Genomic DNA, 16588 nt, shown 5'->3' with positions numbered 1-16588 from the left:
TTCAAAGTGATGAAAGAGAAGAACCTGCAACCAAGATTACTCTACCCAACAAAGATCTCATTCAGATTTGATGGAGAAATCAAATGCTTTACAGACAAGAAAAAGCTAAGAGAATTCAGCATCCCCAAACCAGCTTTACAACAAATGCTAAAGGAACTTCTCTAGGTGGGAAACACAGAGAAGAAAAAGACCCACAAAAACAAACCTAAAATAATTAACAAAATGGTAATAGGAACATACATATCGATAATTACCTTAAATATAAATGGATTAAATGCCCCAACCAAAAGACTCAGACTGGCTGAATGGATACAAAAACAAGACCCATATATATGCTGTCTACAAGAGACCACTTCAGTGCTAGGGACACATACAGACTGAAAGTGAGAGGATGGAAAAAGATATTCCATGCAAATGGAAATCAAAAGAAAGCTGGAGTAGCAATACTCATATCAGATAAAATAGATGTTAAAATAAAGACTGTTGTGAGAGATAAGGAAGGACACTACATAATGATCAAGGGATCAATCTGAGAAGATATAACAATTATAATATTTATGCACCCAACATAGGAGCACCTCAATACATAAGGCAAATACCAACAACCATAAAGGAGAAATCGACAGCAACACAGTAATAGTGGGGTACTTTAACACCCCACTTACACGAATGGACAGATCCAAACAAAATAAATAAGGAAACACAAGCTTTAAATGACACAATAGACCAGATAGATTTGATTGACATTTATAGGACATTCCACCCACAAGTGGCAGAATACACTTTCTTCTCAAGTGCACACAGAACATTGTGCAGGATAGATCACATCTTGGGTCACAAATAAAGCCTCAGAAAATTTAAGAAAATTGAAATCATATCAAGCACCTTTTCTGACCACAATGCTATGAGATTAGAAATCAATTACAGGAAAAAAAATAGTAAAAAACACAAATACATGGAGGCTAAATAGTGTGCTACTAAATAACCAAGAGATCACTGGAGAAATCCAAGAGGAAATTTTAAAAAATACATAGAAACAAATGACAGTGGAAACACAATGACCTAAAACCTGCAAAAGCAGTCCTAGGAGGGAAATTTATAGCAATTCAATCTCACCTTAATAAACAAGAAAAATCTCAAATAAACAATCTAACCTTACACCTAAAGCAACTAGAGAAAGAAGAACAAAGAAAACCCAAAGTCAGTAGTAGGAAAGAAAGCATAAAGATCAGAGCAGAAATAAATGAAATAGAAATGAAGAAGATGATAGCAAAGATCAATAAAACTAAAAGCTGGTTCATTGAGATGTTAAACAAATTTGATAAACCTTTAGCCAGACTCATGAAGAAAAAAAGGGAGGGGACTTAACTCAATAAAATTAGACATGAAAAAGGAGAAATTACAACTGACACTGCAGAAATACAAAGGATTATAAGAGACTACTACAAGGAACTATATGCCAATAAAATGAAGAAATGGACAAATTCTTGGAAAGGTACAATTTTCCAAGACTGAACCAAGAAGAACTGGAAAATATAAACAGACCTATCACAGGTAATGAAATTGAAACTGTAATTAAAAGTCTTCCAACAAACAAAAGTCCAGGACCAGATGGCTTCACAGGTGAATTCTATCAAACATTTAGAGAAGAGCTAACACCCATCCTTCTCAAAATCTTCCAAAAAATTGCAGAGGGAGGAACACTCCCAAATTTGTTCTACGAGGCCACCATCACTATTATACCAAAACCAGACAAAGATATCACAAAAAAAGAAACTTACAGACCAATATCACTGATGAATATAGACGCAAAGATCCTCAACAAAATACTAGCAAACAGAATCCAACAACACATTAAAAGGATCATACACCATGATCAAGTGGGATTTGTTCCAGGAATGCAAGGATTCTTCAATATATGCAAATCAATCAATGTGATACACCACATTAACAAATTAAGGAATAAAAACTGTATGATCATCTCAATAGATGCAGAAAAAGCTTTTTACAAAATTCAACACCCATTTGTGATAAAAACTCTCCAGAAAGTGGGCATAGAGGGAACCTACCTCAACCTAATAAAGGCCATATATGACAAACCCACAGCAAACATCATTCTCAATGGTGAAGAATTGAAAGCATTTCCACTAAGATCAGGAACAAGAGAAGGATGTCCACTATCACCACTCTTACTCAACATAGTTATGGAAGTCCTAGCCTCAGCAATCAGAGAAGAAAAGGAAATAAAAAATACAAATTGGAAAAGAGGAAGTAAAACTGTCACTGTCTGCATATAACATGATTCTATACATAGAAAATCATAAAGATGCCACCAGAAAACTACTAGAGCTAATCAATGAATTTGGTAAAGTTGCAGGATACAAAACTAATGCACAGAAATCTCTTGCATTCCTATACACTAACAACAAAAGATCAGAAAGAGAACTTAAGGAAACAATTCTGTTTACCATCACAACAAAAAGAATAAAATACCTAGGAATAAACCTACCTAAGGAGGCAAAACACCTGTACTCAGAAAACTATCAGACACTGATGAAAGAAATCAAAGATGACAAACAGATGGAGAGACATACCACATTTCTGGATTGAAGAATCAATATTATGAAAATGAATATATTACCCAAAGCAGTTGGGTATTATACTACAGATTCAATGCAATCTCTATAAAATTACCAGTGGCATTCTTTACAGAATTAGAAAAAAATATTTTACAATTTGTATGGAAACACAAAAGACTCTGAAAAGCCAAAGCAATCTTGAGAAAGAAAATTGGAGCTGGAGGAATCAGGCTCCCTGACTTCATATTATACTACAAGTCTACAATAATCAAGACAGTATGGTGCTGGCACAAAAACAGAAATATAGATCAATGGTACAGGATAGAAAGCCCAGAGATAAACCCACACACATATGGTCACCTAATTTATGACAAAGGAGGTAAGAACTTACAATGGAGAAAAGACAGCCTCTTCAATGAGTGGTGCTGGGAAAACTGGACACCTACATGTAAAAGAATGAAATTAGAACACTCCCTAACACCATGAACAAAAATAAACTCAAAATGGATTAAAGACCTAAATGTAAGACTGGACACTATAAAACTATTAGAGGAAAACATAGGAAGAATACACTTTGACATAAATCATAGCAAGATCTTTTTTGATCCATCTCCTAGAGTAATGAAAATAAAAACAAAAATAAAAAAATGGGACCTAATGAAACTTAAAAGCTTTTGCACAGCAAAGGAAAATATAAACAAGATGAAAAGACAACCCTCAGAATGAGAGAAAATAGCCTCCCCTTTCTCCTCCCGCTCCGGCTGGGCTGGTGAGCCAGAGTCTGCCTGAGTTGGCTGGAGCTGTTGCCATGACAAGCATTTTCTCAAGAAAGCTATGCTGTTGAAACCATCTAAAGCTGGGGGTTAAAAGTGGGTATGAACTTCCTGGGGAACCATCCCTCTGAAGAGAGTAAGACCAGAGACACCCACCCAGCTCTCCTGCACCCTTTCCTTCCAGAAACCTGAGAGGTCCTTCCCTTTGGGAGGGCTGGAGGAGGAGACCCAGTCCACTCCCTGGTCGTGGCTGGAAAGGCAGAAGAGACCAGCCAGCATCTCCGGCATGGTTGCCACATTGGACCGGTGGGTGGTCACCCCCACCCTACTCCTGTGCATGGACAGCCAGAGGGAGATTCCCGCGTGGAGAAGCCTGGATCCTTGCTAGAAAGAGAGGCTTATGGTGCTGCAGCCAGGAGTCAGTGCTGTGCCTCTGAGGTGGGAGAGCCAACTTCAGGACACTGGTCCACAAGAGACCTCCCAGCTCCACATAATATCAAACGGCGAAAATCTCCTAGAGATCTCCATCTCAACACCAGCACCCAGCTTCACTCAACGACCAGCAAGGTACAGTGCTGAACATCCTATGCCAAACAACTAGCAAGACAGGAACACAACCCCACCCATTAGCAGAGAGGTTGCCTAAAATCATAATAAGGCCACAGACACCCCAAAACACACCACCAGATGTGGACCTGCCCAACAGAAAGACAAGATCCAGCCTCATCCACCAGAACACAGGCACTAGTCCCCTCGACCAGGAAGCCTACAAAACCCACTGAACCAACCTTAGCTACTGGGGACACCAAAAACAATGGGAACCATGAACCCGCAGCCTGCAAAAAGGAGACCCCAAACACAGTAAGATAACCAAATTGGGAAGACAGAAAAACACACAGCAGATGAAGGAGCAAGATAAAAACCCACCAGACCTAACAAATGAAGAGGAAATAGGCAGTCTACCTGAAAAAGAATTCAGAATAATGATAGTAAAGATGATCCAAAATCTTGGAAATAGAATAGACAAAATGCAAGAAACATTTAACAAGGACCTAGAAGAACTAAAGATGAAACAAACAATGATGAACAACACAATAAATGAAATGAAAAATACTCTAGATGTGATCAATAGCAGAATAACTGAGGCAGAAGAATGGATAAGTGACCTGGAAGATAAAATAGTGGAAATAACTACTGCAGAGCAGAATAAAGAAAAAAGAATGAAAAGAACTGAGGACAGTCTCAGAGACCTCTGGGACAACATTAAACAACATTAAACACATTCAAATTATAGGGGTTCCAGAAGAAGAGAAAAAGAAAGGGACTGAGAAAATATTTGAAGAGATTATAGTTGAAAACTTCCCTAATATGGGAAAGGAAATAGTTAATCAAGTCCAGGAAGCATAGAGAGTCCCATACAGGACAAATTCAAGGAGAAATATGCCAAGACACATATTTATCAAACTGTCAAAAATTAAATACAAAGAAAACATATTGAAAGCAGTAAGGGAAAAACAACAAATAACACACAAGGGAATCCCCATAAGGTTAACAGCTGATCTTTCAGCAGAAACGCTGCAAGCCAGAAGGGACTGGCAGGACATATTTAAAGTGATGAAGGAGAAAAATTTGCAACCAAGATTACTCTACCCAGCAAGGATCTCATTCAGATTTGATGGAGAAATTAAAACCTTTACAGACAAGCAAAAGCTGAGAGAGTTCAGCACCACCAAACCAGCTTTACAACAAATGCTAAAGGAACTTTTCTAGGCAAGAAACACAAGAGAAGGAAAAGACCTACAATAACAAACCCAAAACAATTAAGAAAATGGGAATAGTAACATACATATCAATAATTACCTTAAGTGTAAATGGACTAAATGCTCCCACCAAAAGACACAGATTGGCTGAATGGATACAAATCAAGACCCATATATTTGCTGTCTACAAGAGACCCACTTCAGACCTAGAGACACATACAGACTGAAGGTAAGGGGATGGAAAAAGATATTCCATGCAAATGGAAATCAGAAGAAAGCTGGAGTAGCAATCCTCATATCACACAAAATAGACTTTAAAATAAAGACTATTAGTAGAGACAAAGAAAGACACTACATAATGATCAAGGGATTGATCCAAGAAGAAGATATAACAATTGTAAATATTTATGCACCCAACATAGGAGCACCTCAATACATAAGGCAAATACTAACAGCCATAAAAGGGGAAATCGACAGTAACACGTTCATAGTAGGGAACTTTAACACCCCACTTTCACCAATGGACAGATCATCCAAAATGAAAATAAATAAGGAAACACAATCTTTAAATGATACATTAAACAAGATGGACTTAATTGATATTTATAGGACATTCCATCCAAAAACAACAGAATACACAATTTTCTCTAGTGCTCATGGAACATTCTCCAGGATAGATCATACCTTGGGTCACAAATCAAGCCTTGGTAAATTTAAGAAAATTGAAATTGTATCAAGTATCTTTTCCGACCACAACGCCATGAGACTAGGTATCAATTACAGGAAAAGATCTGTAAAAAATACAAACATATGGAGGCTAAACAATACACTACTTAATAACGAAGTGATCACTGAAGAATTCAAAGAGGAAATTAAAAAATACCTAGAAACAAATGACAATGGAGACACGACGACCCAAAATCTATGGGATGCAGCAAAAGCAGTTCTAAGAGGGAAGTTTACAGCAATACAATCCTACCTCAAGAAACAGGAAACATCTCAAATAAACAACCTATCCTTGCACCTAAAGCAATTAGAGAAAGAAGAACAAAAAAACCCCAAAGTTAGCAGAAGGAAAGAAATCATAAAAATCAGATCAGAAATAAATGAAAAAGAAATGAAGGAAACAATAGCAGAGATCAATAAAACTAAATGCTGGTTCTTTGAGAAGATAAACAAAATAGATAAACCATTAGCCAGACTCATCAAGAAAAAAGGGAGAACACTCAAATCAATAGAATTAGAAATGAAAAAGGAGAAGTAACAACTGACACTGCAGAAAGACAAAAGATCATGAGAGATTACTACAAGCAACTCTATGCCAATAAAATGGACAACCTGGAAGAAATGGACAAATTCTTAGAAATGCACAACCAGCCAAGACTGAATCAGGAAGAAATAGAAAATATGAACAGACCAATCACAAGCACTGAAATTGAAACTGTGATTAAAAATCTTCTGACAAACAAAAGCCCAGGACCAGATGGCTTCACAGGCGAATTCTATCAAACATTTAGAGAAGAGCTAACACCTATCCTTCTCAAACTCTTCCAAAATATAGCAGAGGGAGGAACACTCCCAAACTCATTCTACGAGGCCACAATCACCCTGATACCAAAACCAGACAAGGATGTCACAAAGAAAGAAAACTACAGGCCAATATCACTGATGAACATAGATGTAAAAATCCTCAACAAAATACTAGCAAACAGAATCCAACAGCACATTAAAAGGATCATACACCATGATCAAGTGGGGTTTATCCCAGGAATGCAAGGATTCTTCAATATACGCAAATCAATCAACGTGATATACCATATTAACAAACTGAAGGAGAAAAACCATATGATCATCTCAATAGATGCAGAGAAAGCTTTCGACAGAATTCAACACCCATTTATATAAAAACCCTGCTGAAAGTAGGCATAGAGGGAACTTTCCTCAACATAATAAAGGCCATTATGCACAACCCACAGCCAACATCATCCTCAATGGTGAAAAACTGAAAGCATTTCCACTAAGATCAGGAACAAGACAAGGTTGCCCACTCTCACCACTCTTATTCAACATAGTTTTGGAAGTTTTCGCCACAGCAATCAGAGAAGAAAAGGAATCCAAATGGTAAAAGAAGAAGTAAAGCTGTCACTGTTTGCAGATGACATGATAGTATACATAGAGAATCCTAAAGATGCTACCAGAAAACTACTAGAGCTAATCAATGAATTTGGTAAAGTAGCAGGATACAAAATTAATGCACAGAAATCTCTGGCATTCCTATACACTAATGATGAAAACTCTGAAAGTGAAATCAAGAAAACACTCCCATTTACCATTGCAACAAAAAGAATAAAATATCTAGGAATAAACCTAACTAAGGAGACAAAAGACCTGTATGCAGAAAATTATAAGACACTGATGAAAGAAATTAAAGATGATACAATTAGATGGAGCGATATACCATGTTCTTGGATTGGAAGAATCAACATTGTGAAAATGACTCTACTACCCAAAGCAATCTACAGATTCAATGCAATCCCTATCAAACTACCACTGGCATTTTTCACAGAAGTAGAACAAAAAATTTTGCAATTTGTATGGAAACACAAAAGACCCCGAATAGCCAAAGCAATCTTGAGAACGAAAAACGGAGCTGGAGGAATCAGGCTCCCTGACTTCAGACTATACTACAGAACTACAGTAATGAAGACAGTATGGTACTGGCACAAAAACAGAAAGATAGATCAATGGAACAGGATAGAAAGCCCAAAGATAAACCCACGCACATATGGTCACCTTATCTTTGATAAAGGTGGCAGGAATATACAGTGGAGAAAGGACAGCCTTTTTAATAAGTGGTGCTGGGAAAACTGGACTGGTACATGTAAAAGTATGAAATTAGATCACTCCCTAACACCATACACAAAAATAAGCTCAAAATGGGTTAAAGACCTAAATGTAAGGCCAGAAACTATCAAACTCTTGCAGGAAAACATAGGCAGAACACTCTGTGACATAAATCACAGCAAGATCCTTTTTGACCCACCTCCTAGAGAAATGGAAATAAAAACAAAAATAAACAAATGGGACCTAATGAAACTTCAAAGCTTTTGCACAGCAAAGGAAACCATAAACAAGACCAAAAGACAACCCTCAGAATGGGAGAAAATATTTGCAAATGAAGCAACTGACAAAGGATTAATCTCCAAAATTTATAGGCAGCTCATGCAGCTTAATAACAGAAAAACAGACAACCCAATCCAAAAATGGGCAGAAGACCTAAATAGACATTTCTCCAAAGAAGATATATAGACTGCCAACAAACACATGAAAGAATGCTCAACAACACTAATAATTAGAGAAATGCAAGTCAAAACTACAGTGAGATATCATCTCACACCAGTCAGAATGGCCATCATCAAAAAATCTAGAAACAATAAATGCTGGAGAGGGTGTGGAGAAAAGGGAACCCTCTTGCACTGTTGGTGGGAATGTAAATTGATACAGCCACTGTGGAGAACAGTATGGAGGTTCCTTAAAAAACTACAAATAGAACTACCATATGACCCAGCAATCCCACTACTGGGCATATACCCTGAGAAAACCATAATTCAAAAAGAGTCATGTACCAAAATGTTCATTGCAGCTCTATTTACAATAGCCCGGAGATGGAAATATCCTAAGTGTCTATCATCGGATGAATGGATAAAGAAGATGTGGCACATATATACAATTGAATATTACTCTGCCATAAAAAGAAATGAAATTGAGCTATTTGTAATGAGGTGGATGGACCTAGAGTCTGTCATACAGAGTGAAGTCAGTCAGAAAGAGAGAGACAAATACTGTATGCTAACACACATATATGGAATTTAAGAAAAAATAATGTCATGAAGAACCTAGGGGTAAGACAGGAATAAAGACTGTGTCCTAATAGACCTACTAGAGAATGGACTTGAGGATATGGGAAGGGGGAAGGGTAAAGTGTGCCAAAGCGAGAGAGAGGCACGGACATATATACACTACCAAACGTAAGGTAGATAGCTAGTGGGAAGCAGCCACATAGCACAGGGAGATCAGCTGGGTGCTTTGTGACCGCCTGGAGGGGTGGGATAGGGAGGGTGGGAAGGAGGGAGACGCAAGAGGGAAGAGATATGGGAATATATGTATATATATAACTGATTCATTTTGTTATAAAGCAGAAACTAACACACCATTGTAATGCAATTTTACTCCAATAAAGATGTCAGAAAAAAAGAATGAGAGAAAATATTTGCAAATGAAGCAACAAAGGATTAATCTGAAAAATATACAAACAGCTCATGGAGCTCAATATCATAAAAACAAACAACTGAATCAAAAAATGGGCAGAAGACCTAAACAGACATCTCTCCAAGGAGGATATACAGATGGTCAAGAGGCACAGGAAAGGATGCTCAACATCATTAATTATTAGAGAAATGCAAATCAAAAGCACAATGAGGTACCACCTCACACCAGTCAGAATGGCCATCATTTAAAAATCTACAAATAACAACTGATGGAGAGGGTACAAAAAAGGGGAACCCTCCTACACTGTTTTTGGGAATGTAAATTGGTGCAGCCACTATGGAAAGCAATATGGAGGTTCCTCAAAAAACTAAAAATAGAGTTGTCATATGATCCAGCAATCCTACCTCTGAGCATATGTCCAGACAAAACTATAACTCAAAAAGATACGTGTACCCCTATGTTCATAGCAGCACTATTCACAATAGCCAAGACATGGAAACAACCTGGATGTCCATCAACAGATGAATGGATAAAGATGTGGTAGATATATACAATGGAATACTACTCAGCCATAAAAAGAATGAAATAACGCCATTTGCAACAACATGGATAGACCTAGATATTATCATACTCAATGAAGTCAGTCAGACAGAGAAAGAGAAATACCATATGATATCACTTATATGTGGAATGTAAAATATGACACAAAAGAACTTATTTATAAAACAGAAACAGACTCACAGACATAGCCAACAGACTTGTGGTTGCCAAGGGGGAGGAGGGATGGGAGTGGGATGGATTGGGAGTTTGGGGTTAGCAGATGCAAACTATTATATATAGAATGGATAAACAACAAGGTCCTGCTGTATAGCACAGGGAACTATATTCAATATCCTGTGATAAACCATAATGGAAAAAATATAAAAAAGTGTGTACATATGTATAACTGAATTACTTTACCGTACAGCAGAAACTAACACAACATTGTAAGTCAAATATACATCAATAAAAAATAATAAATTAGAATATAATTTCAGAAGGTCCAATAGGAGCTCTAGAAAGAGAAATCAGAGAAAGTAATTGGGAGGACATTACCAGAGGAATAATATAAGACACGTGAGAAAATAGAAGAAATAACATAAGAAAAGTTCCCAGAACTGGAGGACATAATGCCTAATCCAAAGAATGCCAGAAGGACTATCTCAGTGCAATCAACATGAACTCAGACTCAGCTAAATCAGACTGGTCTTCTCCCTCCAGTATAGATTTAAAACTTTTGGCTGTCATATCACTAGCGATCCCTTTTCAATGCCTGCCCCCAGTAGCGAACAACTTTCTCCCCTGTGCCCTAAATCTACTTTGTGCTGGGGCTGGCTCATATCAGCTTACAAGAGCTGATAATTTGTCAGGAATTTTGCAATGTGGTTGTGTGATATTGTGATTTATAACAAGACTAGCACAGAGCTTCTAAATCCCTTAAGTGGCAGAGGGATAAAGGTGTCTTTTGTTATGTTAATGAGGTGACTTTTGGGATGTCCCTAGGTCACCTAAGGATGGAGGCTGGTTGCCAGAGGAAACAACCCTGTGACTGGGGTTGGAAATTTCAATGCCACCTGTCCCACCCTTTGACCAGAGGGGCTGAAGGTTGGATCAGTCACCAATGGCCAATGATTTAATGAACCATGCCTATGCATGAAGCCTCCACAAAACCCCAAAAGGATGGAATTTGGAGTTTCCTGGTTGAACATATAGAGATTCAGGTAGAATGGCACACCTGGAGAGGACATGGGAGTCCCTCCCACATACCTCACCCTATGCATCTCGTCCATCTGTTGGTCCTAAATTATATCTTTTTATATAACCTGGTAATCTAGTAAGTAAAATATTTCTCTGAATTCCCTGAACTGCTCTAGCAAATTAACTGAACCCAAGAATGGGGTCATGGGAACCTCTGATCTATGGCTGGTCAGTCTCAAGCACAGGTGACAGTCTAGACTTGTGACTGGTATCTGAAGTTGGGGAGGGGGCAGTTTTGTAGTGCTGAGCCCTTAACCTGGGGGATCGGATGCTGTCTCTGGGTAGTGTCAGAATTGAGTTAAATTGTAGAATGGTCAGGTTGTGGCTTAAGAATTTCTGGTTGGTGTCAGGACAACTGTCCCCCACCCCCATGCACATACACCCATACATTGGAATTAGTGATCAGAACTACCTTTTAGGTTGTTAAATACAACCATCACTATATAAACTTTCAATTAAATTATCTTAATAGCAAAAATAACGGATACTCAAAACATCACTTCCTAATGATTTTACACCATTTTATAATTGTCTATGCTCTTGAAGTTATCTGTATATGAAGTTATCTGTCTATGCTCTTGAAGTTATCTGTATCTGTATGGTGGAAATACCATCTAAAATCAGGGGCTTCCCTGGTGGCACAGTGGTTGAGAGTCCGCCTGCCGATGCAGGGGACACGGGTTTGTGCCCCGGTCCGGGAAGATCCCACATGCCGCGGAGAGGCTGGGCCCGTGAGCCATGGCCGCTGAGCCTGCGCATCTGGAGCCTGTGCTCCGCAACTGGAAAGGCCACAACAGTGAGAGGCCCGCGTACCGCAAAAAAAATAATAATAATAAAAAAATAAAATCAGGCTACTGGGCATCTTTCTTGACTCTGCATTGATGACATCACATTGGTAGTTTGAATTCGACCACAGTGAGAATATTTACACTGTAGAAAGTGGCAAACAGCACAAACCAGGGCTTTTTCCCCCAGATTGCCAGTGGTTAAGCATATACCAGTATATCACTACTTATACAATTCTTTGCATATTCCTCTTGGATATACAGTTGGATGAATGGGCCGATCACTGGTTGGTTGGTTGGTTATGTGGCTGGTTGGCTACCTGGCAGTGCGATTGGAAGGCCCTTCCCTTTCTGACCGTCCCTGGAGCCTAAAGACCACATTCCCAGTGCATGAACAGCAGAGCAACATGAGGGCCTGACTCCAGCTGCCAAATGTCTATTCTTAGCTAAAAGTATCATCAGTCGGCTCAGTCTTGCCTAAACACGGAGAAGTGGCAGCTTGCTTGGAGAAGTGGGATATCTCCACCCATATTGCTAGGAGAAGGAAAGCCTTCCATGCAGAGGGAAGAGGCTGCCTTTTAGTCTCTTCATGCCTGTAAGTGGCCTTGGTGTCAAGCTGTCCCCTGCCTGTTTCGCTGCCCACCACACACGCAGCACTGGAGGCTGACAGCACCACGCCTCACTGACATACTCCTTATTTTCATGGAGCCTTGCTGGCAGCTAGGCAAGTGAAGAGCTAGGTACACAGCTCAGATTATACAGAAATTGCTGGTAAACTCAGGCAGTCACTGGTGCAACAGAATATGAAGGGACCGGCGTAATCAGGAACTCCCTAATAATGACAGGTGTGAATGGCAGCGGGCTGTTGTGTGACCTGCTTCCACTGGAGAAACCAAGCACGGCACCCTTAACCCCCCAGTACCTGCCCCCGCCCCCACCCCATCTTGCTCAAGAATGTCAGGAAACACCTCCTACCGTTTTCCGGGCTCCTGGAAATGGTGGAGGGCTGGGTTCTCATCCCAGCTCTGTTTCTCTGTGACCCTGAGTATGTTAATTCATCCCTCTGGGCCTCAATTTTCCATCTGTAAAGGAATGGAATGAGCTTAGATCAGCATCTCTCAGAACATGTTAATGGCTATTTAAAAAAAAAAAAAATTTGTGGTCAGAATTCAGAAGGTTTCTTGGACAAATGTTCGGAAAACCCTAGCCCCATACTGGATCCCTTTCTCAGAGATTTGCAGTGTTCCTGTGTACATATTAAAGGCTCTGAGAAGTCCTGCAGGAGAGAACTATGTCTATTTTTATTCTAAGATGTGTCAAATTTATTTCGTCACAGAATCCTTTTTAAAGAATTGCTGTTTTAGAGTATCTTCAAGGATGGGTAAGAACCTTTTGCAGATAGGGACCATTCAGTATGACCTGGCTGATTCCAGGGATAATTGTGGTCATTTCATGTTTATTTCCAAGTCACTGGCCACAGGGTAAAGTAAAACAGGATGGAAAAAACATTATGGGCCTCCTGTGTTCCAGGCGCCTTTTACATCTCTCATGTTATTTAAACCTAATGAAAAACTCTGAGAGGAGGGCATATTGCACCAATTTAACAGATGAGGAATATGAGGCTTACTGATATTAAATTACTGACTCAAAGCTTCACAGTCAGCAAGTGGCAGAGCTGAGATGTGGCCAGAGCATCTGATTCTGAGCCCCCTGCCCTTCCCTCCCCACCGTGCATCTCCCAGGAGGGTAGAGAGGCCTGGGATCGGCTTGTGTTCTTTCTCCCTTTCTGGGCATGAGCTGCAGCTGTTCCCATCGCCTTCTGGGCCCGGGCAAGCCCTCCCCACGCATGGAGCTCCTCCACTCAGCCCCCCAGGGCAGCTGCCCCTGCAGAGCTGTTTGGGCCCTGGCCCCGTCTCTGTGCCACGGCTGCTCTGTGGCCTGGCTGCCACCCCACACCCCAGGCTCACCAAGTATTTGGTCTTCCTGGGTTTCTGCTTGGTGTCCAGCACCTCACCTGCCGCAGGAAGTCTCCCCCAGTTCTCCCGTTGCCCTCTCTGTGCCCCCTCCCCGTTCTCATTCCTGGTGCCCGTCATAGTCGGCCTTATATTAGAGACATACATGTGCTTGCTTCCCCTCACGACTGGTTTTGGTTTTTTTTGTTTTTTTTGCGGTACGCGGGCCTCTCACTGTTGTGGCCTCTCCCGTTGCGGACCACAGGCTCCGGACGCGCAGGCTCAGCGGCCATGGCTCACGGGCCCAGCCGCTCCGCGGCACGGGGGATCCTCCCAGTCCGGGGCACGAACCCGTGTCCCCTGCATCGGCAGGTGGACTCCCAACCACTGCGCCACCAGGGAAGCCCCCCCCCCCCAGGACTGTTTGTTTGAGTGGCTCAAGAGCCCTGGCTGCTGGCTCAGGGGTTACCGTGGAAAGCCTGGGGTCAGCCCAGCACTTCCCCGAGTGTCTCAAGCTTCTGGGACCCTGTTCCCGGCCCCTCTACACCCCACCTTGACCCCACAGACCCTCATGAGTGTGGGCACCCCTGGGAGACAGGAGAACGAGTAGATGGAAGCTTGGTAGATAGAAGAGTGATACTGGCGTCAGAGAGACCAGCCCTGGCCCTCCACCTTCACCTCTCTGAGCCTCACCTGTGAGACGGAGACCCAGGGTGGGCCTGAGAACTGAACGGAAAAATGCACTTAGCGTTCTCCGCTGCCGGCTCTGCACACAGTGAGCGAGTGATTCGCGTGGTGAGGACGAAGCAGACGGCGCTGCCGAAGACGACTCGGGGCAGAGCCCTCCGGAGCTGCTGCAGCACAGCCTCTCTCGGAAATGGACTCTGAGTTGAAGAGCAGCCTCTCGGGGTCGTACAGCCAAGAGCTGTTAGGAGCCACACCTGTGCGGGGGCGGGGGAAGGGTGGACGCAGGATTGCATAAGGGAAGAAGTGGAGGCTTCAGCTGACTCCAGGGGCTGGGAGTGGGGGCGGGGGCGGGGGCGGGGATGCTTCGGTGTTGTCCTGTGTTGGGGGGAGGAGCCAGACATTTATACCACTAAGTTGATCACTCGCCCACTGTGGGACGGCCCCGGAGGGAGGGGAGATCTTGCTCCAGGCAGGTTTCTTCAGCTCAGCCCAGCCTCACGGGCCGCGTGCAGGCTGCTGTCTGACCATGCTCTTAGCACCAGGGATGATGAATCCTTCTTTCCTAAGGGGGTCTGAGCAGCTCCTGGTGATGCCTGCCCCAGAGGTCCTTGAGCCAAGTGGTTCTCAAACTCACATCACCTGGAGGCTGTGTTAAACCATCACTGGAGCCCCAAGTGCTAGTTTCTGATTCAGCGGGTCCCAGGTGGGCCCGAGAATTTGCTCCCAGGTGGTGATGCTGCTGCCACCCCAGGGGACCACATTCTGAGCACACTGTTCTAGTCTCATCTTTTTATACCCGGCACACAGAGTATTATTTGGGGACTGTGTGAATATCCTGCTCCTCAAAGACCTCTCACCCAATGGTTTTAGCATCTATTGACTTGCAGGTGTCCATTATTCTATCAGTGGTTGCAAATGGTGCTTTGCTAATTCTCTAATTCCTTCTGGATTAGAGGAGCTTTCTCTCTCTTTACTTTACCCTTTAGACCAATGGCTCTGTATTTGAATTACCTGCGAGCTTTTAAAAATGATTAGTGCCTGCATATATACAATGGAATATTACTGAGCTATAAAAAGAAATGAAATTGAGTTATTTGTAGTGAGGTGGATGGACCTAGAGTCTGCCATACAGAGTGAAGTAAGTCAGAAAGAGAAAAACATACCATATGCTAACACATATATATGGAATCTAAAAAAATTAAAAATGGTTCTGATGAACCTACGGGCAGGACAGGAATAAAGATGCAGATGTAGAGAATGGACTTGAGGACACAGGGAGGGGGAAGGGTAAGCTGGGCTGAAGTGAGAGAGTGGCATGGACATATATACACTCCCAAATGTAAAATAGATAGCTAGTGGGAAGCAGCTGCATAGCACAGGGAGATCAGCTCAGTACTTTGTGACCACCTAGAGGGGTGGGATAGACAGGGTGGGAGGAAGACGCAAGAGGGAGGAAATATAGGGATATATGTATACGTATAGCTGATTCACTGTTATACAGCAGAAACTAACACACCATTGTAAAGCAATTACACTCCATAAAGATGTTAAAAAAAAAAAGAAATGATTAGTGCCTGCCCTCCAAATTCTGATTTAATTGGTCTGGTTGGGGCTTAAGCATCAATTTTTTCTTAAAGCTCCCAGGTGATTCTGCTGTGTAGGCTGAGAGCCTGCTCTGGGTATTGGAGAGCCATGGAAGAATTTGACGCAGGAGAGCGAAGACCCCGTTGGAGTTTTAGAAGGGGCCCTCCAAGGAGGGCTGGGGGCAGGGAGCCGAGCAGAGTGAGAATGCTGCTGCAAAATCCTGCTGAAACACCATGAAGGGGAAATCAAAGGAATAAAGTTCATGTGCAGAAGCATTTAGATGCTGCAGTCCTGGGAGTTGTCTTTGAGGAAGTTGTGGGCTGAAGTTAATAAGAAATGAAGAGATAATCTCTTTCATATATGTGACTGGGCCTGCGTGTCTAGCGTTTTTGCGTTCCTAAA

Source organism: Grampus griseus (genome assembly GCF_964374135.1).
Source record: "Grampus griseus genome assembly, chromosome: 5".
Taxonomy (NCBI): Eukaryota; Metazoa; Chordata; class Mammalia; order Artiodactyla; family Delphinidae; genus Grampus; species Grampus griseus.
The sequence above is the reverse complement of the archived record's forward strand: the minus strand, read 5'-3'. Positions refer to the sequence as shown.